General features: G+C 36.9%; 1 pseudogene; it reads left to right on the forward strand.

Moving 5' to 3' along the window:
- Positions 1 to 22,840: 22,840 nt before the first annotated feature.
- Positions 22,841 to 25,098, forward strand: LOC132224042 (pyruvate dehydrogenase [acetyl-transferring]-phosphatase 1, mitochondrial-like; annotated as a pseudogene).
- Positions 25,099 to 25,698: the final 600 nt, after the last annotated feature.

Raw genomic sequence — 25,698 nt, forward strand, 5'->3', positions numbered from 1 at the left:
GGGAAAAAAGGAATCCTCATTCACTGCTGTTGGGAATATAGACTGGTACAACCACTATGGAAAGCAATCTGGCGATTCCTAAAAAAGTTAATAGAGTTACTATATGACCCAGCAACTCCATTCCTGTGTATATACTCAAAAAACTCAAAATCATATATTTGCAAAGATATAAGTACCCGTATGTTCATTGTAGCATTATTCACAGTGGCCAAGACATGGAAACAACCAAAGTGTCCTGTGATAGAGGACTTGATAAAGAAAATGTAGTACATATACACAATGCAATACCAATCAGGGATAAGAAAGGATGAAACAGCACCATTTGCAACAACATGTGAAATAAGTGAAATAAGTCAGACCTGAAAAGCTAAGAACCATATGATTTCACTCATATGTGGGATATAAAACTGAAACTTATGAACACAAACAGAAGAGTGGTGGTCGCCAGAAGGAAGGGGGTGGTGGCATTGTTTAGTTTAATCCACAAATATTTTGAAACTAATGTCGTAGTATAGCAATAAACAAACTAGGACAAATAGCTCTTTAAGAACAGCTGAGGAGTTGATCCTAACACAAACCATTACTAAAATGACCTCAAAAGAATAAATAAACTGTACAACACAACACTCTAGCATACATACCAACTGTTTTACTATTTTACTTCTAGTAAGTAGTTTTCTTTTTAAAAATGTTTTTGAGGTATATATTACAGACAGAAAAATGGACAGAAGTTAACAACTCAAGGAAAGTTTACAAATGTGTGCACAGGTATACCACCATGATAATTAGGACAAAAAAGACTTCCAGCACCTTATAGGCTCCCCTATGCCTCTACCTGGTCAGTATACCCAGACAACTATTATTTTGACATTAATCACCACGGATTTTGTTTTTATCTCAAATTATATATGGAATCATTTAGTATATAGTCTTTTGTGCCTGACTTCTTATACTTGTAATGAATCAATGTTTTTGCACATAGCATTAGTTAATGCCTTTTCACTACTTTCTTGATTATGTTTTAAATCTAATGTTAAGAGTTTATAAATTATAGCATTATTTCAATATAACAGGCATCTAATTGAAAATGAAAAACTTTGACTTCAGGATATTAGTCATTCCCTGTTTAATCCATCATATCAATGTTACTATTATCATAAAATTGAGACAGTCTCAAAAAGGGGTATCTGTTTTATGAATATACCAGAAATGGCTAATGATCCTAAATAATAAAGAGGCAATATGCATATTGACCATCACACCCTCACACAAGATGGCCACCCCCATCTGGTCAAACGATGGCCACCACAAGATGGCTGGCAGGGGAGAGCAGTTGGGGGTTCCCAGGCCTGCAGGGGACGGCAGTTGGGGGTGATCAGGCCTGCAGGGAAGGGAAGTTAGGGGGGACCATGCCTGCAGGAGAGTGCAGTTGGGGGCAACCAAGCCAGCAGGGGAAGGCAGTTGGGGGCAATTGGGCTGGCAGGGGATTGGTTATGGGGTGATCAGGCTGGCAGGCAGAAGCGGTTAGGGACAATCAGGCAGGCAGGCAGGTGAACAGTTGGGAACCAGCAGTCCCAGAATGTGAGAGGGATGTCCGGCTCCCCTGCCAACCTGATCGATGCCTAACTGCTCCCCTGATGGCCAGATCACCCCCAACTGCCCTCCCCTGCAGGCTTAGTCCCCCCAAAATACCATTCCCTGCTGGCCTGGTGGCCCCTAACTGCCCTCCCCTGCCAGCCATCTTGTGGCTATGGGCACCACCATCTTTGAGGGCAGGGCAGTCAATTAGCATATTCCCTCCTTATTGGCTGTGGGTGCTGCCATCTTTGCTATGGTGTGAGAGTCAATTAACATATTCCTCTTTATTAGATAGGATTAGGAAGCATATTCTCAGTAGAAAATTTTGGAAGTCCTACATTTTTAAATGGAAAGAACTAAACTTAAAAACTCAGAATGCTCAATAATTAATGGTATTTTATGGGTCTCTGTATTAGAATGATCTATAAACAATGAGTAGAATATTTGGAGAACACTTAACAAACAATGCAATAAAAAATCTCAACAGAGTAGTGATTTCCCAGGCTGAGAAGCAAAGTTAAAAGATTGTAGACAAATATAATTGTTGAGCACACTTCAAAAGGTCAGGGCAGAGATAGAATTTCAGTTTTATATCATATATGTACAAATAATTTGATATCAGGTTTATTCTATAAACAAGAAGGTCTTTTGTTAATTTGTGGAACATAAGAGCATCTTAATCTCATATAACACTAGTTCAGTTTCTGGTACATAGGCACAAATTAATCATCAATAATTACTGGTTGAATTAATTAAATTACCTTTGAGTTCTGCCTAGAATTATTGGGGAAGGGCAAGTGACATGTTTTATAAGCTCTCAGGGCAAGAGCCACCATTCATGTGGACATTTCAACAAAAATAATTTGAAATGACAGTGAAATTATTGGATAAAATATATCTATTTCACTTTGTTAAAGATTCCATGTTCAATATATGTGTGTCCCTTTAAGTTCCAAACTCAGTTTTACTCCATAACTTTTGATTTCTGATCCCCATGAAGTTACTTATAAATCCTTATCATCAATATTTTTGCTAACTTCTGATATTGGTTGAAAAAACTGACTAAGACTATAAATAATTATATCATTTCAATTCATTAGGAATTTATGTGGAAAATGGGAAATGTTACATCAGAATTTCAATTGCCCTTGCTTAGCCCACCATATCAACACTACTATTATCGTGCCACTTGAGACAGCCTCTAAAGTGCTGCTGTTTTTCTTGTTATAAAACTATTTGTTATTGTGTATGACTGTTTTAAAATATAGTAATAAATACCATGACATTATCTATTAAATGAGTAAATCCCTATGGGGACACAAGGAAGAGAGTCATTATCCCAGCCCATTGTGTGTGGAGCTTGAACAATGGATGGTTGCTTCTTATTTTGTTCTCTCACAGTGTACTTGGAGACTACACTATTTCATTTTCCATATTTCTCTTTAAATAATTTATAAGTTCTTTTTCAAATACTATATTATCTAGAGGGAGCTTGCCCTGGAATCTCTGAGTAAGTTACAACTTCTGGATGTTAACATCATGGGGAAAATCAACATTATTTGTTGATTAAATTATGTTAATTCTAACAATTCTTGGGATTCATTTGGATATATTTTGAAGATGATGATCTCACAAAGTGATGCTTCCCTCTGAATAAAGTACTTCCAAATCACTGAAATACCTAGTTTAACTTTTTATTGATTTTTAGAGAGAGAGGAAGGGAGAGGGAGGAAGAGAAAAACATTAATGTGAGAGTGAAACATTGATCATCTGCCTTCTGCACACCCTTTACCGGGGACTGAACCCACAACTCGGACATATGCCATGAACAGAAATTGAACTGGCGATCTTTTGGTGCACAGGACGACACCCAACAAACTGAGCCACACTGGCTAGAACACTGGCTTACCTTTCTATAGCATACATATGGCTAGTATGTCTAAAAATGCCCATGTTCTGAATCATGCTTTTCCTGTGTTCTATTTTTTCTGTTATCAACAATCCCTAGCATGATAAGAATTACATTTGAATGTAAAATAAAATAACTCTAAGGTCTTTTAATAGTCCATTACTCATGCAACTTTCTTTCTTTCTTTCTTTCTTTCTTTCTTTCTTTCTTTCTTTCTTTCTTTCTTTCTTTCTTTTTTCTTTTTCTTTTTTTTTTTACTGTCAAGACAAGAGGTACTATTGGAGAGCTTTTGGATGACCTCTGTATATAAAGGAATTTTATCATGTCAGCTAAGATATCATTCCATTCCGATTGCAATATTATGAATGATAAGGGTGATCTGATATATCAATGGCAAATCCATCATTAGGATTTTTATTCTAGTTTTCTGAGAATTTTGAAACAGTTGTCATATTCTCAATAATTACATTTTCATATATTTCTTAATCTTTATTGTTGAAAGTATTACAACGTCCCCTTTTCCTCCCATTGACTTCTCTCAGCAACCACCCCCCACCCCAGGCCTTCACACCTCCCCCCGTATTGTCTGTGTCCATGGGTTAAGCATATATGCCTACAAGTTCATTGGTTTATCTCTTCCCACTCACCCATTTTTTTCATATTATAATCACATCTAAACTCAGTGAAGGACTTATTTTTTTAGTCTAACATAGAATCGTTTTTAACATATGAATTGTATGTAGCAGTCTGCCTGATATGAAAATGTGTAAAATGCTTAAGAATAGACCTTTTTATTTTTTTTAATTTATCTTTGTTGTTGAAAGTATTACAGATGTCCCCTGTGCTTTTTGCTTTTGTTTTTTCCCATTGACCCCCTCCACTCTACACTTTCCCCTCCCAGGCCTTCACCACATTATTGTCTGTGTTCATGAGCTATGATATTCTATATAATAAAATCTAAAATGCTAAGTGTCTGACCATTCTCTACCATTTGACTAGTCACTATGACACGCACAGACCACCAGGGGGCAGACGCTCCAACTGGTAGGTTAGCTTGCTGCTGGGGTCAGGCCTTTAGGGGATGGGTGAGATAGGCCAGACACGCCCTGGAGCCCACCCTCCAGCCCCCACGTTTCTTCCCCCACCCTGATCTTGCACTAGTGGGATCCCTCAGCCTGGTCTACGCACTCTCACAATCTGAGACTCCTTGGGGGATGTCAGAGAGCCAGTTTCAGCCAGATCCCTGCAGGCAGAGGGACCCCGCCAGTACACAAATTCGTGCACCTGACCTCTAGTATGCATATAAGTTCTCTAGATAATCTCTCCCAACACCACCACCCCCCATCTACTCCCACTTTCTCACAGAAATTTGTCTGTTTCATGCTTCTACGTCTCCGGATCTATTTTGTTCATTAGATTCCACGTATAAGTGAGAACATGTGATACATCTTTCTCTGACTGGCTTATTTCACTTAAGGCAATGGTTCTCAACCTCCTAATGCTGCGACCCTTTAATACAGTTACTCATGTTGTGGTGATCCCAAACCATAAAATTATTTTCATTGCTACTTCATAACTGTAATTTTACTACTGTTATGAATCGTAATGTAAATATCTGATATCTAGGATGTATTTTCACTGTTACAAATTGAACATAATTAAAGCATAGTGATTAATCACAAAAACAATCTGTAATTATATATGTGTTTTCCGATGGTCTTAGGCGACCCCTGTGAAAGGGTCGTAACCCCCAAAGGGGTCGCGACCCACAGGTTGAGAACCACTGACTTAGGGCAATACTCTCCAGGTCCATACAAGCTGTTGCAAATTGAAGTTCTCTTTCTTTTTTACTTCTGCGTAGTATTCCACTGTGTAAAAGTGCCAAAGTTTTTTATCCATTCATCTGCTGATGGGCACTTGGGCTGTTTCCAAATCTTAACTATGGTAAATTATGCTGCTATGAATGCAAGGGTGTATATATTCTTCCTGATTGGTCTTTCAGGTTTCTTAGGATATATTTCTAGAAGTGGGATCACTGGGTCAAATAGGAGTTTCATTTTTAATTTTTATAGTATAATTATTATTTATTATTAAGTAAAATTTAGAAGTAAGTATTAATATTAGTGTGGTATAATAAATGTTTATACTCTTACTAGAGGCCTGATGCACAAAATTCATGCAAGTGTAGGCCTTCCTTCCCCCAGCTGCCAGCACTGGCTTCCATTTGGCATCCAGGACCCAGGCTTCCCTTGCAGCCCCAGCTTCATCTGGAAGGATGTCTGGTCTAATTAGCATATTATACTTTTCTTATTATTTTTATGTGTTTTGAAACTTTATTTGCTTTTCTTTCTTTTAAATTTTTTTTCATTGTCTAAAGTTTTATATATGTGTCCTTTTTCCCAAATTGACCCAACCCCCCAGCCATTCCCACACCCGGCAAGCCCCCACCAGCCCAGTGTCTGTGTCCATTGGTTATGCAAATATGCATGCGTACAAGTCCTTTGGTTGTCCTCTAACACTCCTCCCCTACCCTGACATTTGTCTCTGGATCTATTCTTGTTCATCAAATTATGTTGATCATTATATCCCACATATGACTGATCAGGTGATATTTATCTTTCTCCAACTGGCCTATTTTGCTTAGCATAAGGCTCTCCAGTCCCATCCATGCTGTTGCAAATGGTAAAAGTTCCTTCTTTTTTTATAGTGGCATAATATTCCATTGTGTAGATGTACCGCAGGTTTTTAATCCACTCATCTGCTGATGGGCATTTAGGTTGCTTGCAAATCTTAGCTATTGTAAATTGTGCTGTTATGAACATAGGGGTGCATATATCCTTTCTGATTGGTGTTGCTTGTTTCTTGGGATATAGTCCTAGAAGTGGAATAACTGGGTCAAATGGGAGTTCCATTTTTAACTTTTTGAGGAAACTGCATTCTGTCTTCCACAGTGGCTGCACCAGTCTGCATTCCCACCAGCAGTGCACGAGGGTTCCTTTTTCTCTTCATCCTCTGCAGCACTTGGTGATTGTTGATTTGTTGATGATAGCCATTCTGACAGGTGTGAGATTGTATCTCATTATTGTTTTGATTTGCATCTCTCGGATGATTAGTGACTTTGAGTAAGTTTTCATATGTCTCTGGACCTTCTGTATGTCCTCTTTTGAAAAGTGTCTATTTAGGTCCTTTGCCCATTCTTTGATTGGGTCATTTATCTTCCTTTTGTTAAGTTGTATGAGTTCTCTGTAAATTTTGGATATTTAACCCTTATGTGAAATATCATTGGCAGATATGTTCTCCCATGCAGTGGGCTTTCTTGTTGTTTTGTTGATGGTTTCTTTTGCTGAGCAGAAGGTTTTTATTTTGATGTAGTCTTATTTGTTTATTTTCGCCTTAGTCTCCATTGCCCTAGGAGCTGTGCTGGAAAAGATCCTGCTATGACATATGCCTGCTATTTTGCTGCCTATGTAGTCTTGTAGAATTTTTATGCTTTCCCATCTTACATTTAAGTCCTTTAGCCATTGTGAGTTTGTTTTTGTGTATGGTGTAAGTTGGTGATCTAGTTTCTTTTCCTTTCCTTTTTTTTTTTTTTTGCATGTATCTGACCAAATTCCCCAGCACCATTTATTGAAGAAACTGTCTTGAATCCATTCTACGCACTTGTCTCCTTTGTCAAATATTAATTGAGCCTAGTGGCTTGGGTCAATTTCTGGGTTCTCTGTTCTGTTCCATTGGTCTATATGTCCGCTCTTATGCCAGTACCAGGCAGCTTTCAGAATTGTGGCTTGGTAATATAGCTTGATATCTGGTATTATGATCCCTCCAACTTTGTTCTTCTTTGTCAGGATTGCTGTGGCTATTCAGGCTCTTTTTTTATTCCATATGAATTTTTGGAGAGTTTATTCTAGATCTTTGAAATATGCCATTGGTATTTTAATGGGGATTGCATTGAATCTGTACATTGTGTTGGGTAGTATGGACATTTTAATTATGTTGATTCTACCAATGCATGAACATGGTATGTTCTTCCGTTTGTTTATGTCTTCCTCTATCTCTTTTTTCAATATCATGTAGTTTTCCAAGTGCCAGTCTTTTACCTCCTTAGTAAGTTTATTCCTTGGTATCTTAATTTATTTGGTGAAGTGGCAAATGGGATTATTTGTTTGTTTGGTTGGTTGGTTGTTTTTTTCTCTTGTTTGTTTGTTTGTTCATTATTGGTGTATAATAAGGCCATAGATTTCTGGGTGTTAATTTTGGATCCTGCTACATTGGTGAATTCATTGATTAGGTCTAGTAGTTTTTTTATGGAGTCTTTGGGGTTTTCTACGTGTAGAATCATGTCATCTTGGATTAAGGACAGTTTTACTACTTCTTTTCCAATTTTGATGCCCTTTATTTCTTCTCCTTTTCTGATCACTGTAGCTAGCACTTTCAGTACTATATTGAAAAGGAGTGGTGAATGTGGGCATCCCTGTCTTGTTCCTGTTATCAGGGGAAATGAGTTTAGTTTTTGCCTGTTGAGTATGGTGTTGGCTGTAGGTTTGTCATATAAAGCTTTTATTTATTTCTTATTTTTTTATGTTAAAAGTAACCATTCATTTTATTTTTTTATTTTTTTTCATATAAGGATTTTATTATGTTGAGGTATGATCCCTCTATTCCCACTTTGCTGAGAGTTTTTATCAAGAAAGGGTGTTGGATTTTGTCAAATGATTTTTCTGCATTGATTGATATGATTATGTGATTTTATCTCTCAATTTGTTTATGTGATATACCGCATTTATTGATTTGAAGATATTCTACCATCCTTGCATCCCTGGAATAAATCTCACTTGATCATGGTGTATGATCTTTCTAATATAATGCTGAATCCTATTTGGTAGAATTTTGTTGAGGAATTTAGCATCTATGTTCATCAAGGGTATTGGCGTGTAATTCTCTTTCTTTGTGGTGTCTATCTGGTTTTGGGATTAGGGTAATGCTGGATTCATAGAAAGAGCTTAGAAGTATGCCTTCCTCTTGAATTTTTTTGGAATAGTCTAAGGAGGATAGGTTTTAATTCTTCTTTGAATGTTTAGTAGAACTCTTCTGTAATGCCATCTGGACCATGGTTTTTGTTTGCTGGAAGATTTTTTATCATTGCTTCAATTTCTTCAGAAGTTATTGGCCTATTCAGGTTTTTTGATTCTTCCTGATTGTGTTTTGCAAGCTTGTATTTTTCTAAGAATATGTCCATTTCATTTAGGTTGTGCATTTTGTTGGAATAGAGGTGTTCACAGTATTTTTTCATAACCCTTTGTATTTCTGTAGGATTGGTTGTTACTTCACCTCTTTTATTTCTGATTTTGTTTATTTGGGTCCTCTCTCTTTGCTTCTTGGTTAGCCTGGCTGGAGGTTCATCAACCTAGTTTACCCTTTCAAAGAAGCAGCTCTTGGTTTTGTGGATCCTTTTTTGTTTGTTTTTGGTCTCTATGCCATTTATTTCGGCTCTGATCTTTATTATTTCCTTTCTTCTGCGTACGCTGTGCTATTCTTGTTGCTATCTTTCTAAATTTTTGAGTTGTAGGGTTAGGCAATTTATGTGTATGTTTGAGTGAGAGACAGTTATAGTCCTCAGGACTGTCGAGGACTGGTGGACCAGGCTCCCCTGTCCAGGTAGCCTCAACTACTGCTGAAATATCTCCCGGGGTGGCTGGATCTGCTGCAGATACCATGCCATCTTGAAGGGGAGAGTGGTTTTGCTGGGAGCCCACCTGGGGAGACCTCAACCTGGGGAGACCTCGGACATCACCCAGGACCCTACAGTCACACTGGCCAGGGACCAGTTCACTCAGCTGTGAACCCATGAACACTGAGACTCCAGCTTCCCCAGGCAAAGACGACTAAAATGTCTGTCCAGGGAGAGACAAAATGGTAGCCAAATAGGCAGAGTAGTCCTGCATCAGCTCACGAAGCAGATAGAAACAGATGAATCAAATAACATCCACCTGGAATTGGCGAATTAAACACAGATGGTGAGGCAATCCATGGCCAGAAAGGTCAGAGATGGCCTAGAAATATGTGGGATCTGGGATCTGGGCTGGTGGGTGCAACACACGCTACTGGGTCAATAGTGTCTGAGGGAGACTGCGCTACACCAAATTCACATCCCTTGGGGACACATATAGCGCTCGACTGTGAAAGGGAGTCCACAGGGCTGCTGGCAGTGGGAGACGCTCTGTGGCACGGATGCTCTGTATTTATAATTGCCTTTCTTTTACTCACTAAACCCAGTGCATAGGACCTTTCAATTACAAACACTCACCAAGACTGCAGGGGAAGGTGGTTTTGTGGAAGCTGGGGAACAGAATAGGGACAGATGATCAGGAAGTCAGCTCTGGGACAGTCTGATCTCTCCTTCCCAGAACAGACATTTTCTCCTGAAGAACAGACCCCTCCTAGCAGCACAGCCATACCCAGCTTTGTGCTCAGAGGGGAAACAAAGATTCTAAATACCCCCAGGGAGCCCTCAGGGACTGGATTGAGGTGCCATTTGATCCCAGAAACTAATACAGAAACACCACCACCTAGAGGCTGTGTCAGAAATAGATGCTTGTGTAAATACGACTGAAAGCAGGCAGAAAAACAAAGTGGACAGATTGATCCCGCCTGCCTGAAAGCAAGATTGTGGCCTCTGACACAGAGGAGTGGTGGATTGCTGGGAACTTAATGTGGTGCTGACTATCTAACAAGAAACTGAGATATGTCAGACAGAATAGTAGAGAGGGGTCTTAAACCAGCCCCCATGGGATATTAAAACTTAGCTGAAGTGAACGAACTTCACTTTTTAATTTTTTCTTTTACTCAAGACACAAATTTTATTTTCTCTTTTATTTTATTTTTTACCATTATTTTTAACCTTTCATTTTTTATTTTTATTTATTTATTTTATTTTTGGATTAGTGTTCTACTTTCTATTTTATTTTTAGTTTTAATCATTATTTCACCCTATCTCATTATTTCCTTTATGCCAACCCTTTCTTCCTCACTTCTCCCTTTTTCATCCTGTTTCTCTTCTCCTGTTCCTACTTTCGTTTTTCTCTCTCCTTTATTTTTACTCCTTGTTGAAAATTGATCATCTTTATCTGCTTTATTGACACATTACTATTATAGTAGTCTTTGCTGGCTTACTCATATATCTAATTTCCTCTCCCCTGCTCCAAGTCCATGCTAACTTCTCTTTTCTCTTTCTGTGCTAGCCAATTTCTTTCTTGTTGTCATGGTTTGTTTGATTGCTTGTTTGTTACTTTTTTGTGTGTGTTTTTTAAATTTTTTGCTTTCATTTTTCCTCTCCTCACGTGTTTTCTTCTACTAATAGCTTAATTAGTTTCACTCACCAAACTCAGGTCTATCTGCTCTCTATTCTCCTTTTCCAAAAATAAGTGAATATATAGATAGATATATTAAAGAAAGAGGAAATATTTTTAATTTTATATAAATTTTCTTTTATATATTTAATATGAATATATATTTAAAGTATTATTATTTTAATTATTATTTTTTATATTTTGATTTTTTATATTTTTGATGAGTATTTTGTTTTTTAATTTTCTTCTTATACACTCATTCTCTTTCTACCTCATCTATACTGAATCATGGCCATTCCCCGATTCATTCAATTCCCTTAACTTACCTTATGGAAATAAGCTCTGCCTCTTCAGATTCACCGCCCCTCTTTATTTCTGGGGGTTTATTGTTTGCATTTTTTGGATTAGTTGTTGGTTTGGTGGAGCTTTCTCCCCATATACATATTTTTACCCTTCTTTTTCCTTCTTTTTCTTTTCTCTTTTCCTTTTCTCAATATCATTTTTGTGCTCTTTTCTCTCCCCTAATTCTGTTTTCTCTGATGGTCACCTTTATTTGGGAATATTGCTGTTGTTAATACAGTCATGTTTTGTTTTCTCTCTGTTGTGTCTTTTCACGTTGTATTTTGTGCTTTTTGATCAATGTGGTAGAGAGTGAGCCACATAACCAGACACCCTGAGAGGAGTGAAAATGGGGAGACAAAGAAACAGCCCCCATAGGAAAAAAAGGGAGGAATCATCAGTAACAAAAGTAAATAAAATGGAGGCAAGCAATTTTTCAGAGAAAGAATTCAGAGCAATGATCATAAAGATGCTGAAAAGGATGGAAGACAAATTCAACAACATGTGTATGAATCAAGAAGAAATTAAGAAAAACAAAGAAGAAATGAAGAATGCAGATATAGCTGCAATAAAGAACACAATAGAAAGCATCAAGAGTAGACTAGAAGAAGCTAAGACCTGAATCAGTGAGCTAGAAGACAAAGTAGGAAAAACACCCAAACAGAGCAGCAACTGGGGGGCAGGAGGGAGGGGGATAAGAGATCAACCAAAGGACTTGTATGCATGCATATAAGCATAATCAATGGACATAAGACACTGGGGAATAGGGGAGGCTAGGGGACTGTCAAGGGCGGGGGGGGAAAAAAGGACACATATGTAATACCCTTTGTAATACTTTAAGCAATAAAAAGAATAAAAAAACCTGAGATGAATTTTCCAAAGTTAAAAAATACATATGCTGCTTATAAGATACAGTAGGTCCTCAGGTTATGTCAGAGATCCATTCTTACAGTGCGATGTAACGAGATTTTTCTCTATAAGTCAGAACCCACCTACATAAGCACCTACGTCACTCACATAGAGAATATACACAGCAATAATGAAGTGAAACAGTAAAAAAAAATTTTTAAAGAAAGTAACAATTCCTGACCTTTACTTGTGGTAAATAAACAATAAAAAACATAAAGCACATATGTACATACGTTGAAATGATGGGACTTTTTTTTTTATAAATAAATGGGAGATGGTGACATAATCACGAAACAACGTATGTCAAGTCCGATGTAACCTGAGGACTACCTGTACTCACTTCAAATCTAAAGACAAATACAGAATGAAAGTGCAAGAATAGAAAAATGTATTTAGGAAAAATAAAAACCAGATGAAGACAGGTTATAAATACTTATATCATACAACATAAACTTTAATACATGTAACAAGAAACAAAGATGAACATTACATAGTGATACAAGATTCAATTTGACAAAATATATACTACTTGTAGACAGCTATACACCCAATATAGGAACACCTATCTATGTAAAACAAATATTAACACATAAATGGAGAGATTGATAATAAAACAATAACAGTAGGGGACTTTAACACCCCAATTATATCAATCAGTAAAGCATCCAGACAGAAAATTAACAAGGAAACATTGGCCTTTAATGGCATATTTGATTAGATAGACTTCATAGATATTTTTAGAGCATTACATACAAAAAAAGCAGAATCCACATTATTTTCCAGGGTACATGGAACATTTTGATCACATGTTAAGTCATAAAGCATTTCTCAATAAATGTAAGACGACTGATATTGTAGCAAGCATTTTTTTATTACAATGACACAAAACTAGAAAATAATTACAAGAAGAAATCTAGAAAAAAACACAAATGCATGGAGGTTAAACAACATGACACTAAATAATGTGTTCATGAAAAAATTGAAGATAAAATTTAAAAACTCTTGAAACAAATCAAAATTGAAACACAGTGTTCCAATATTTGTGGGACACAGCCAAAGCGATTTTAAAAGGGAAGTTCATAGAGATACAGGCCTACCTCAAAAAACAAACAAAAAATCTCAATACTCTAATTACACCCTTAAAGGAACTAGAAAAGGATGATCAAATAAAGCCCAGAGTTAACAGAAAGAAGAAAATAGTACTATCAGAGTGGGAATAAATAATATCATTTTTAAATGAAAATATGAATAAAACTAAGAGCTTGTTCTTTGAAAAAAATATAAGTAAAACTGATAAACCTTTAGCATGACATCAAGAGAAAAAGAGACCACAAATAAAATTATAAATGAAAGGAGGAAAGTTATAATTAACAACATGGAAATACAAATTATTTTAAGAATACAACAAAAAGAATCATATGCAGACAATTGAACAACCTAAAAGAAAAAGATAAATTCTTAGAAACACACATTCTTCCAAGACTGAATAAGCAAGAAACAGAATATCTGAATAAATAGATTACTAGTAACACAAATAAATAGGTAAAAATTATTTAAAAAAAAACCTTTCAACAAACAAAAGTCCAGGACCAGAAAGCTTCATGAGTGAATTCTACCAAAAATTTAAAAAATTAAAAATTAGCTTTATAAAACTATCCCAGTAAGTTGAAGATGGAGTGCCTCCAAACTTATTCTACAAATGCAGCATTACCCTGTTACCAAAACAACAACAACAAAACCTAAAAAAAAAATTATAGGCCAGTAACCTATAAACATAGACACAAAAACCTTCAGAAAAAATTTGAAAACAAAAACCAAATTCAACAATATATTAAAAGGATCATACACTACGACCAAGTGGGTTTATTCCAGGATTGGAAGATGGCTCAATACTTTCAAATCAACCTATCTATAATAATAAAAGTGTAATATGCTAATTAGACTGGACAGCCCAACAACCTTCTAGACATCATTCTGGACATGCTCCTGGACAAAGTATCTGGGGCAGGGACTGAGGCAGAGGTAGTTAGGGGAGATCAGGCAGGGAGGCAGTGTTCCAATATTTGTGTATGATAGTATATATGAAATCCTAAATACTTTACAAAATATTTGAGGCAGAGTGGTTAGGGGCAATCAGGCAGGCAGGAAGAGGGGTTAGGGGTGACCAGCCAGGCGAGTGGTTAGGGCTGATCAGGAAGGCAGGAGGGTGGTTAGGGGCAATGAGACATGCAGAGTGGTTAGGGGCAATGAGGCAGGCAGGCAAGTGGTTAGGGGTGATCAGGCAGGCAGGCAGAGGTGGTTAGGTGTGATCAGGCAGGCAGGCAAGTAGATAAGGGAGAAGAGACAGGCAGTCAGAGCGGCAAGGGGTGATCAGGCAAGCATGCAGAGGAGTTAGGGGTGATCAGGCAGGGAGGCAGGCAAGCAGTTAGGAGCTAGCAGTCCCAGATTGCGAGAGGGGTGTCTGACTGCCAGTTTAGGCCCAATCCCACAGGGATCCCTGTGGGATCGTGTGATAAACTGGCAGTCAGACAGCCCCCAGGGGGTCCTGGATTGCAAGAGAGTACAGGCTGGGCTCAGAGACACCCCCGCCCCCATGCATGAATTTTGTGCACTGGGCCTCTAATATGATATAACAATCAACAAAACTAAAGATTATAATCATATTATAATCTCAATCGATATAGAAAAAGGCTTTGACAAAATTGAGCATCCATTATTGATGAAAAGACTCAATAATGCATTTATTTTTTTCCATAAAATTTATTTTTCTCTTTTAATTTAAATTATTGTTTAAAGTATTACATATGTCTCTTCACCCCAACTTGACCTTTCCCTTCCTGCCCCCACCCCGCAGCACATGCCCTCACCTTCTCCTCCCGCTGGTCTGTGTCCATTGGTTATGCTCATATGCATGTATCAATAATGCACTTAGATAGAGGAAACATATCATTTTAATAAAGGCCATGTATGATAAACCCACAGCTAAATTTATACTCAATAATAAAAAGCTGAAAGTTTCTCCTTTAAGATCAAGATCAAGACAAGGTTGTCCACTCTCACCACTTTTATTCAATGTGGCACTGAAAATCCTAGCCATAGCAAGCAGATAAAAAAAACAAACAAAATGAATGTATAAAAAAAGAGGAACTAATATCCTATTTGCCAATGACATGATAGTATATATGAAATCCTAAATACTTTACAAAAGCTATTAGAACTAGTGTAAAGAAATTGTTTTTGCCCCAGCTGGTTTGGCTCAGTGGATAGAGCATCGACTTGCAGACTGAAGTGTCCCAGGTTTGATTCCAGTCAAGGGCACATGCTTGGGTTGCTGGCTCGATCTCCAGTGGGGGGCATGCAGGAGGCAGCTGATCAATGATTCTCTCTCATCATTGCTGTTTCTATCTCTCTCTCCCTCTCCCTTCCTCTCCGAAATCAATAAAAATATATTTCAAAAAGTAATTGTTTTTTTTCTACAACTCAATAACAAACTATCAGGAAGGGAAATCAAGAAAACAATTCTATGTATAATTTCATAAAAAAGAATAAAATACCTGGAAATAAATTTAATGAATATGATAACAGGTTTGAAAACTATGACGTTGATGAAAAATTAAATGTAACACAAATAAATGGAAGAATATACCACACTCCTCATGTATTGGAAGAATCAATATCATTAATAATGTCCATACTATTCAAAGCAATTTACAGATTCAATGAAATCCTTATCAAAATACCAATGGCATTTTTTAGAGAATTAGAACAAAAAAATCTTAAAATGTGCATAGAACTACAAAAACCCAGAATAGTCATAGTAATCTTGAGAGAAAAAAAATGGAGGTATCATTTTCCCTGATTTCAAACTATACTACAAAACTATAGTAATCAAAACAGTATGGTACTGGCACAAAAACAGAAACATAGATTAATGGAGCAGAGTAGAGAACCCAAAAAATACAATTATATGGTCAATTCATCTCCAACAAAGGAGGTAAGAATATGCAATGGGGAAGAGACAGTCTCTTCAAAAAGTGGTATTGGGAAAACTGGACAGCTACACACAAATAAATATATATAAACTGGGCCACTATCTTATACCATTTTCAAAAATAAACTCAAAATAGATAAAATGCTTATATGTAAGACTTTAAACCATAAAACTCCTATCAGAACACCTAGATACTAAACTCATTGATATCCATCTTAACAATATATATTTTTTGGATATGCTTCTCCAGGCAATGGAAACAAAGGGAAAAATAAACAAGCAGAATTGCATCAAACTAAATACCTTTTGCTCAGTAAAAGAAACAATCATCAAAGTGAAAAGGCAACCTACTTAACAGGAGAAGATATTTCCAAATGACACATCTGATAAGGGGTTAATATCCAAAATATAACTCAACATCAAGACAACAACAACAACATCAACAACAAACAATAAGATGTAAAAAATGGCTAGATATCCTGAATATACATCCCCCGCCCCCAAGGAAGACATACAAATGACCAACAGATACATGAAAAGATGCTCAGCATCACTAATCTTCAGTGAAATGCAATTCAAAACTTCAATGAGATATCACTTGACACCCATCAGATTGGCTATTTTAAAAAGACAAAAATAATTGTTGGAGATTATGTGGAAAAAGAGAACATTCATGCACTGTTCGTGGGATTGTAAACTATAACAGCCATTAGGAAAAGAGTATGGAGGCTCCTAAAAAATAAAAGTTGTAATGCTATGACTCTAATTCTATTTCTGGGAATCTATCCATAGAAAATGAAAACACTAATTTAAAAAAATATACACACCTCTATATTCATTGCAATATTATTTATAATACCCAATATATGGAAGCAACTCATGAATATTGATAGATGAACAGATATAAATGTGATAATGAAGGAATATTAGGGATTGTCAGATTTGGGGAAGAAAGGGTGTTTGACTAGGAGAAACACAGGGAATATTTCACAGGGCTGTGAAACTATTTTGTATGGTACTTAATGCTAGATACTTTGCACTACACATGTATTAAGCACATGGAAATTTATAACAAAAAATGAACATAAATTTATGATTTTTTTTTTTAAAAAAATCAACACAGAAGTCATGGGCACCCAAGATGGAACGCAGACTGTGACAACTATCTATGTGTATTGCAAATGTAAGGCATAACCTTTCTAAAATTGCTGGGGTAAAAGTGGTGATGATTTAATTAACTGTGGGAATGATGAGTTTGTAAGATTAAAAACAACTGGTGCAGCCATTGTGGAAAAACAGTATGGAGTTTCCTCAAAAAAATTAAAAATGGAACTTCCATTTGACCTAGTAACCCCACTTCTAGGAATATATCCCAAGAAAACAGAAACACTGATCACAAAGGATATATGCACCCCTATGTTCATAGCAGCACAATTTACAATAGCTAAGATTTTGTGCCCATCAGTTGATGAGTGGATTAGAAAATCATGGTACATCTACACAATGGAATACTACACTGCTGTAAAAAAGAAGGAATTCTTACCATTTGCAACAATATGGATGGAACTGGAAAGCATTATGCTAAGCAAAATAAGCCAGTCGGAGAAAGATAAATATCACATTATCTCATTCATTTGTGGAATATAATGAACAACATAAACTTATGAACAAAAATAGAACCAGAGACATAGAAGCATCGAACAGATTGTCCATCTTATGAGGCAAGATGGGGGGCGGTAAAGGGGTCAGAGATCAACCAAAGGACTTGTATGCATGCCTATGAGCATAACCAATGGATACAGACAATAGGGGGGTGAGTGCATGTGCTGGGGGTGGGAGCAGCTGGAAAGAGGTCAATGGGGGAAAAAGGAGACTCGTGTAATACTTTAAACAAAATAAAGAATTTAAATTTTTAAAAAAGAAAAAATAATAATGTGGTAAACATACAATTAACACTAAAAATAAAGACAAGTAAAAACAAAAGGAACTGCACATAAGCAGTTGATAAAGGTGCAAGTTAATAATTCTAAAATTCTGAAACATGTCATTGGAATTGAACAAATATGTAAATGGATGCAAAACAGTAAGAGAGAAGTTTCTTACTTTAGGAATGGAAGATTATAGATAAACAAGAAGTAAAAGCTGGAATGGACCATGTGATATTAGAGTTGGAGATATCAGATAAATAAATATGAACTCATATTTATCTTAATATAGATGCAGATGAATAGATGTAAATTAAATATACATATATATGCATTTGTGTATGTTTGTGTTTACTGAGGTACAAAATGTAAAAGATGATCCTAGAACATCTTGTAGCTCTAATAAGTAAGAAAAAGTCCCCCCCCAAAAAAAAACTACAATAGTAAAGGTATGTCAAAAAGTCAGAGTGAACTGAAATAGCTCATAATAGCCAAAGGTGGAACAATCTGCAAAAGAGACATTTGTTATACTATCTTTCTACATAATTTCTTCTAATCTGTCTCTGTATTTTAAATTTTGGTGGTGTTTTCTGTTATGCACAATTTTTTTAATATACTGAAATTTATCAAGCTTTTGCTTAATAGCTTTGTTATCTTAACATGTTTAAATGCTTTCTCTATCATAAGGTTATAAATATGCTTGCATATTTCATTGAAATGTTTTTATGACTTTATTTAATGAGTTTAACTCAATTGGAATTTTTTAATGATGTGTGGGTTCCAAAAGGCAGGGATGGCCTTGACATGATTAAAGAAATTAAAGAAACCCAGTGTGGCTGGATCATTATAATTTGAGGAGGAAAGTGGTGAGAGATTAAGGTAGTACAGTAAACAGGAGCATACACAAGAGGCCGTGTATCACCTGAGTTTGTTTGCATATTAAATATATTGAACACTATATGTTACTATATGTCTGCATGCACCTGAAATTATTTGGGATAAAAGAACACATAGATCAGGTAAAATAAGAGAGAAGTAATAATTATTTGAGCCATTTAGCCAAAGGCAAGCTTCCTCATAAACACCCTATTCAATGATTGAATTTAAGTTGAGGTAAGGTCAGGAATATTTTTGTAAGGTCCATGTGTAATTCTGACAAAAGCATAATAGAGAACCTCTGATCCAGTGTCTTTTTCAACTTCCGTATGTTCCTTTCTTGAACATTCCCGTGCATTCTTAAAGTGTTTATCATATGCCCACACAGTAATGTGAGAGATACAATTGGCTGAGTAACAGGGATATTCATTTGCCTTAGAAGTACATAGTTAAGAAGAAAGAAATGAATGCCAATAAGAGGTACCTAAATGGCTGTAGGTTCTTTTTCAGTCTCAAGAAACACCCTGTAAGAGGCATACAAGTAATTATATAATTATCTTCCTATATCACTTCATATTTGTTCAAACAATAGTTGAAAACAACATGTAGGAGATGCAACTTAGAAAACCATTAAAAAATAAATTCTTCCAGATAAGTTTTTTCCATAGGCTCTAAATTATTTTCTGTGTAATAGAAAAAATAATTTTATGCTGTTATTTGCTTTTGTAATTATGGAACTTGTGTCTGGATGGAGCTATGGACAAAACAGGTCCAGAGAAATGAATCTGGTGAGAAAGCAAACCTTTCACAACAGAGGATTTCAGCCACAGATTTGCATTTTGTGAAACTATGCCCTTCAAACTAAAACCTGCACTTTTTTTCTCCCTTACTTAATTTCACTTGTACCGTGGTGAGTATTATACAAAATGATCCACACACTTGAACTTTTTATATAATTGCCATGGAAATTTGATAATTTCATCCTAAAGGAGGGTTGAGAAAAACTCAGGAAGAGCTCCAATTACAGAAAACTGGAAAAAATTAATCTTGATTAAAGGACTTCCCCCATGAAAATAGAACTTCCTGAAATTTGTAAGGGCTGATTATGGGAGGCTGTTCTTTGGGGAATGCGTAACTGTACTTATTCTAGGATTTTCCAAAGTGAAATAGTGGAGACATAAAACACACACACACACACACACACACACACGCACACACACACACACACACACACACACATTTAAAGGTGTAGTTTAGTGGAATGTTGGCAGCAACTTTAGTTCCTCTCTAAAATGAAGTGCCAAAATACGCAAACTACTTTCCAAAACTATGGTGGTTATAAGGAATGCCTGTCAGCTGTCATCACCAATAAGATTTTCCATGTGAAAAAAATGAACCTGGGGGATCATAGGAGATTTATTGTTTGCATAAAATAAGCATAGCACATATTAATGATTAGAAATCTAGGGTGTTCCTTTGCTCTACTTAATAATGTTGAACATAAGAACTGGGGGAAAATTGTGAAGATTAAATTACCTGCAATTTCTATTGTTTTATGACTAAACATCTTTACTACATAAATGAGTAGGTTCAAATATTAGCCCAGTATTATAAATTTATTCCTTTCCATGTGGCACAAAAATGTTAATCTATTGCAGTTCTCAATTCTGAAATGACCTGAATTCATTTTATTTGGTTGAAAATGTATCCTTTTTGCTTTATAGGGCAATGAAAATACAGTAAAATAAACATTTATAACGTCTGGAGTTATTTTAAACCATTCCACCATGCTTCAAACCTATATTTGCATTGCGTTCTTTAATCTCAGCATCTGGCATGAGTGACAGGAAAATGTTCTTTTTCAATATTAATTATATCATTTTCCACCATGTTCTTTCCAGAAAATTGAAAGCTCTACACCACCCTCATCAAGTTTAATTAATAAATGTAAATATCAATTTCTTATATTATAAACATTTGGTATACAGAGTATGGACACTACAATACTGTTTAAATAAATTATAGTTGTTATTGACTACAGACCCTCAATAAGTTAAAAAGTGTTCTTGTGTAAATTCATTCTTGGTGGGCAATATGGGGTCAGGAGTGGCAGTAAAACCACACCATGTTCTTTCACATTACCAGTTGCCATGGAAGATTTCAAAAAGATTTTGAAAGTTACTTTGGAACATGCAACTAATAGTGCACACAATGCTACTAGAGCTAACTGAGCAATTCAGTATTTGAACCAAGCATGATCCAATGGAAAGAGAACTTAAGAAGACTAGGAATGTTTTTCTTCTACCATGTGATATTAGAAAGCCTGCACCTCTCCAGGTTAACAAAAAATAAAACTCAGACTCATAAAAGCTTAGATTTGGAAGGGAATCTAAAAGTAGAATCGACCTTCCTATTTTTTCCATGATATCTCTAACCAATGATAATATATATACTTGAACATTACCTCAATGAATAGCTCATTCCCTAAAACAATCAATTTGATTGGATGACATTTTTATTCAGAAGTCCCTCTTGAACCAAACTAAATTTGTTCCCTGGTAACTTTCACCCAATTAATACAAATGTTTAGACCCAGAAGAACCCCTTTCCCTCTTTCACATGACAGTTCTTTAAATGTTTGGAGACATTTATTTTGTCCCAAAAAATCCATTCTTCTCCAGTCTGTATATCCCAGGTTGTTTTAAACTTTTCTCATAGGTTTTAATTCCAGGCAATTTATGATCCTGATCATCCCCTAGCATATACTCATTTTTCAATGCCCCTTTTAAAACATGGCCTAAAACTGAATACTTGTGTCTGAATATAAACAGTGCATTACAGATTTTTTCAGTCAGTAGGTTTCTATGTCAAACTGAACTGCCAAGTTTTCATTCTATTCTTCTCCATATGACCAGTTATTATGTGACATTTTTTCTGCCATTCACATTATATGCAATAATGTTAACGTAATGAACAAAAACCAAGTAGTTCATACCTTCTGCCTTTACAGATAAAACAGCTGAAGTCAAAGAGAAAATCAGAAAAGCAGACAACCCAATCTTCTCATTTCACTGGAGTGAGAGTATATACAGAAAATAATAATTCAGAGAAAAAGGCTAACTTTAGACAATTTCTGAGGACTACAGACCCGTAATTCAGCTTATATAAAAATAGAAATTGATTTCTTTTCAATTAGTGATATTTAGATATGAAGGCACCTTAAGTTGTGGGAATAATAAGGACAAAGGTAATGAGTGAAGACTATGCATTGAAGACCCAACTTGCTCAGAGGAAAAATTTAAATGGGAATGTCATGAGCAACATGACCCAAAAGAGGCTAAGATCAGATCTTAGAAGAACACATTCCAGCCTAAATATTTTGGACAATTCCTTGTAAAGAGTCTTATCTCTAAGTCATGAAAAATCTGGCTAATAATGGGGAATAAAAGCAAGTCTATATTCTGCATATCCTTTTCTCTTCTTTCAAGTCCTTCATAGACCTACCAAGTATAAGAGCTTTCTCTTTTCTTTGCTCCTACTTTCAAACAGCATTCTGAAATCAGTTTTGCACTATTAGAGAAATATATGGGCCAAATTTAAATATCAACAGAAGTGGGGCAAGTGATATTTATCTGCTAAGTTAAATTTACATGTATTCTAAACAGCATTGAGTTATAGAACAGGAAAAGAGTGGAGGGAGCAGCGGCGGTGCTTGGGGCTGCCTGCTCCTTCAGGAAGGAGAGGTTCCCACCTGCTGTGCCAGGCGGCTGGGGTGGGCTCCATGGGAAGCCCATCTGAACTGAAGCCCTGGCCAGGTGGGCCCAGGTGGGTCGTGGGAGGAAGACACAGCCTGCGCTGGAGCTGGATGGAGGGGTTGGTCCCAGGGTGGGCTTCTGCTGGTGTCTGGGCCCCCACTGCCTTAGTCTGTGTCTCTGCCTTTCCTGCGGGCTAGGAGAATGTGTGTGTGCCCTCTGGCCCAGACAAATTGGAATCCCAGTTAGAAGTTCCAGTCTGCCGCTGTTCTCTGATGCCATGCCAGTAGCAACTCAGCTGTTTTTTCCTCTGATTTGTAACTGTGAACTGAGCAGAATCTATGGCACTGCATGTTACTGCCCCACAGGTATCTCTGCTGCTCATCTCCTTACATTCCTGAGTCACCTGAAGTATACACCTCATCCAGTGTATGCTACCTTTTGCAGGCCAAAGGAGAACTGGTGGCAATACACCCAAGGAAGGAGCTATGCTTCCACACCACAGAAATTTTACCTCACACTTCCACAAGTCAACAGCATCCTGAAAGCTAATGAGTACAGTTTAATAGTGCCAGAATTTGATGGCTAAAATGTCAGTTGTGTCCTTGGATTTGACAGCAATCAGCTACCTGCAAATGCACCCACTGAGGATCAGAGAAGTACAACAACCTTCTTGCAGACCAGAGGATGCCTTTGAGGGTTTTTGATGGCCATACAGACTGTGCTTGTTCCCAAGCAGTCAGTGAAAAGACTCTTTTATTATATTGCTGTCTCTTTGTTACCCCATGAGACTTTGCTAGAGATTGAAAATGCAGTGGAGTCTGGCCGGGCACTGCTACCCATTCTCCAATGGCACAAGTATCCCAATGATTAGTTCAGTAAGGAGGCATCCAAATTGAACTTCCTCAGGTTGAGGACTTATTGGCAATAACTTATAGACCTCAACACTGGGGAGTCAGATGATATTGATGTTAAGGAGGGTCTAATTAATGCATTCCTCAACTACCTGGTGCTTTGAATAGCATTTTCTGAGGCCACTGTTTGTGTGGCCCATGTGGATGGTGTCAACCTTCATGTGGCCAATACTGGAGATAGCAGAGCCATGCTGGGTGTGCAAGAAGAGGATGGCTCTTGGTGAGCAGTCACTCTCCCTAACGACCACAATGTTCAGAATGAAACTGAGCTGGAAAGGCTAAAATTGGAACATCCAAAGAATGAGGCCAAGAGTGTGGTAAAATAGGATCGCTGCTTGGCTTGCTGATGCCTTTTAGTTCTTTTGGAGATGTAAAGTTCAAATGGAGCATTGACCTTCAAAAGATAGTGGTAGAATTCCTTCTTTTTTACAGCAGCATAGTATTCCATTGTGTAGATGTACCACAGTTTTCTAATCCATTCATCTGCTGATGGGCACTTAGGCTGTTTCCAGACCTTAGCTATGGTAAATTGTGCTGCTATGAACATAGGGATGCATATATCCTTTCTGATTGGTGTTTCTGGTTTCTTGCAACAGCATGGATGGAACTAGAGAGCATTATGCTAAGAGAAATAAGCCAGTCAATGAAAGAAAAATACCGCACGATCTCACTCATTATGGATAATAAAGACCATTATAAGCTGATGAACAAAAATAGATACAGAGGCAGAGCAGCATCGAACAGACTGTCAAACTACAGCAGGAAAGCCGGGGAGGGTTAGGGAGGGGGCATAAAATTTCAACCAAAGGACTTGTATGCATGCATATAAGCATAACCAATGGACACAAGACACTGAGGGGTAGGGGAGGCCAGGGGAAGGTCAAGGGGGGTGGGGAAGGAGACATATGTAATACTCTTTGTAATACTTTAAGCAATAAAACAATTTTTTTAAAAAAAGATAGTGGTAGAATCTGGCCCAGACAAGTTTAATGACAACAAATATACCAAGTTTATCCCTCCTAATTATTATACAGCTCCTTATCTCACTGCTGAGCCAGAGGTAATCCTACCATTGATTAAGGCCACAATATGATTTTCTGGTACTGGCTACTGATGGGTTGTGGGAGATAATGCATAGGCAGGATGTGGTTAGGATTGTGGGCGAGTACCTAAATGGCATGGTGACTCTGGGACAGATGCATGTCCTGTTAACAGAAAGGAGAGCCAAGAAGTTCTCAGTATTTAAGGATCAGAATGCAGCAACCCATCTTTTTCGCCATTCTGTGGGCAACAATGAGTTTGGGACTGTTGATCATGAGCGTCTCTCCAAAATGCTGAGTCTTCCTGAAGAGCTTGCTTGGATGTACAGAGCTGACATTACAATTGTAGTTCACTTCAATTCTCATGTGGTAGGGGCATATCAAAACCATGAATAGTGAGATCTTCCCCTGGCAATTTTCAAAAAAAAAATAGATTTAAAGGACAAATAGATTTTTAAAAGATACTACAGTAGTAAACATTTCTAGTGGGTCATTCTAAGCATTTACCCATTTGTTCCTCTAGCTCAGTGGTTGGCAAACTCATTAGTCAACAGAGCCAAATATCAACGGTACAAAGATTGAAATTTCTTTTGAGAGTCAAACTTTTTAAACTTAAACTATATAGGTAGGTACATTGTTATTAACTTAATTAGGGTACTCCTAAGGCTTAGGAAGAGCCACACTCAAGGGGCCAAAGAGCCGCATGTGGCTCGTGAGCCGCAGTTTGCCGACCACGGCTCTAGCTAGTCAAGAACTCAAATGGACTTGGCAGTAGGGTAATAGGATAATGAGAGTGTCATTCTGCCTGGTTCAGACCTCACAGCTCCTGCACTTGAGGCAAATCAGTTTCTTATTGCAGATTTATTATGACATTGGCTTCTTGTGTCAGTCTGAGAAAATTAGGATGACCTGGCAAGTAGGATCTTGAATAAGTCAAAAGCAAGGATCTTGCTGGGCATATTTTCTTGGTAGAAGAAACAGCACTGTTCACATCTGCAGGCTCCTTTTATCACTGATACCAATGTACAGGAGAACATTTATATATTGCATGATATCCTAGATATATAATTTATGCATTATTCATATAAACTTATTTTACCCTCGGGTGGTTTCCAAATG

The sequence above is a fragment of the Myotis daubentonii genome, chromosome X, assembly GCF_963259705.1.
Source record: "Myotis daubentonii chromosome X, mMyoDau2.1, whole genome shotgun sequence".
NCBI lineage: Eukaryota > Metazoa > Chordata > Mammalia > Chiroptera > Vespertilionidae > Myotis > Myotis daubentonii.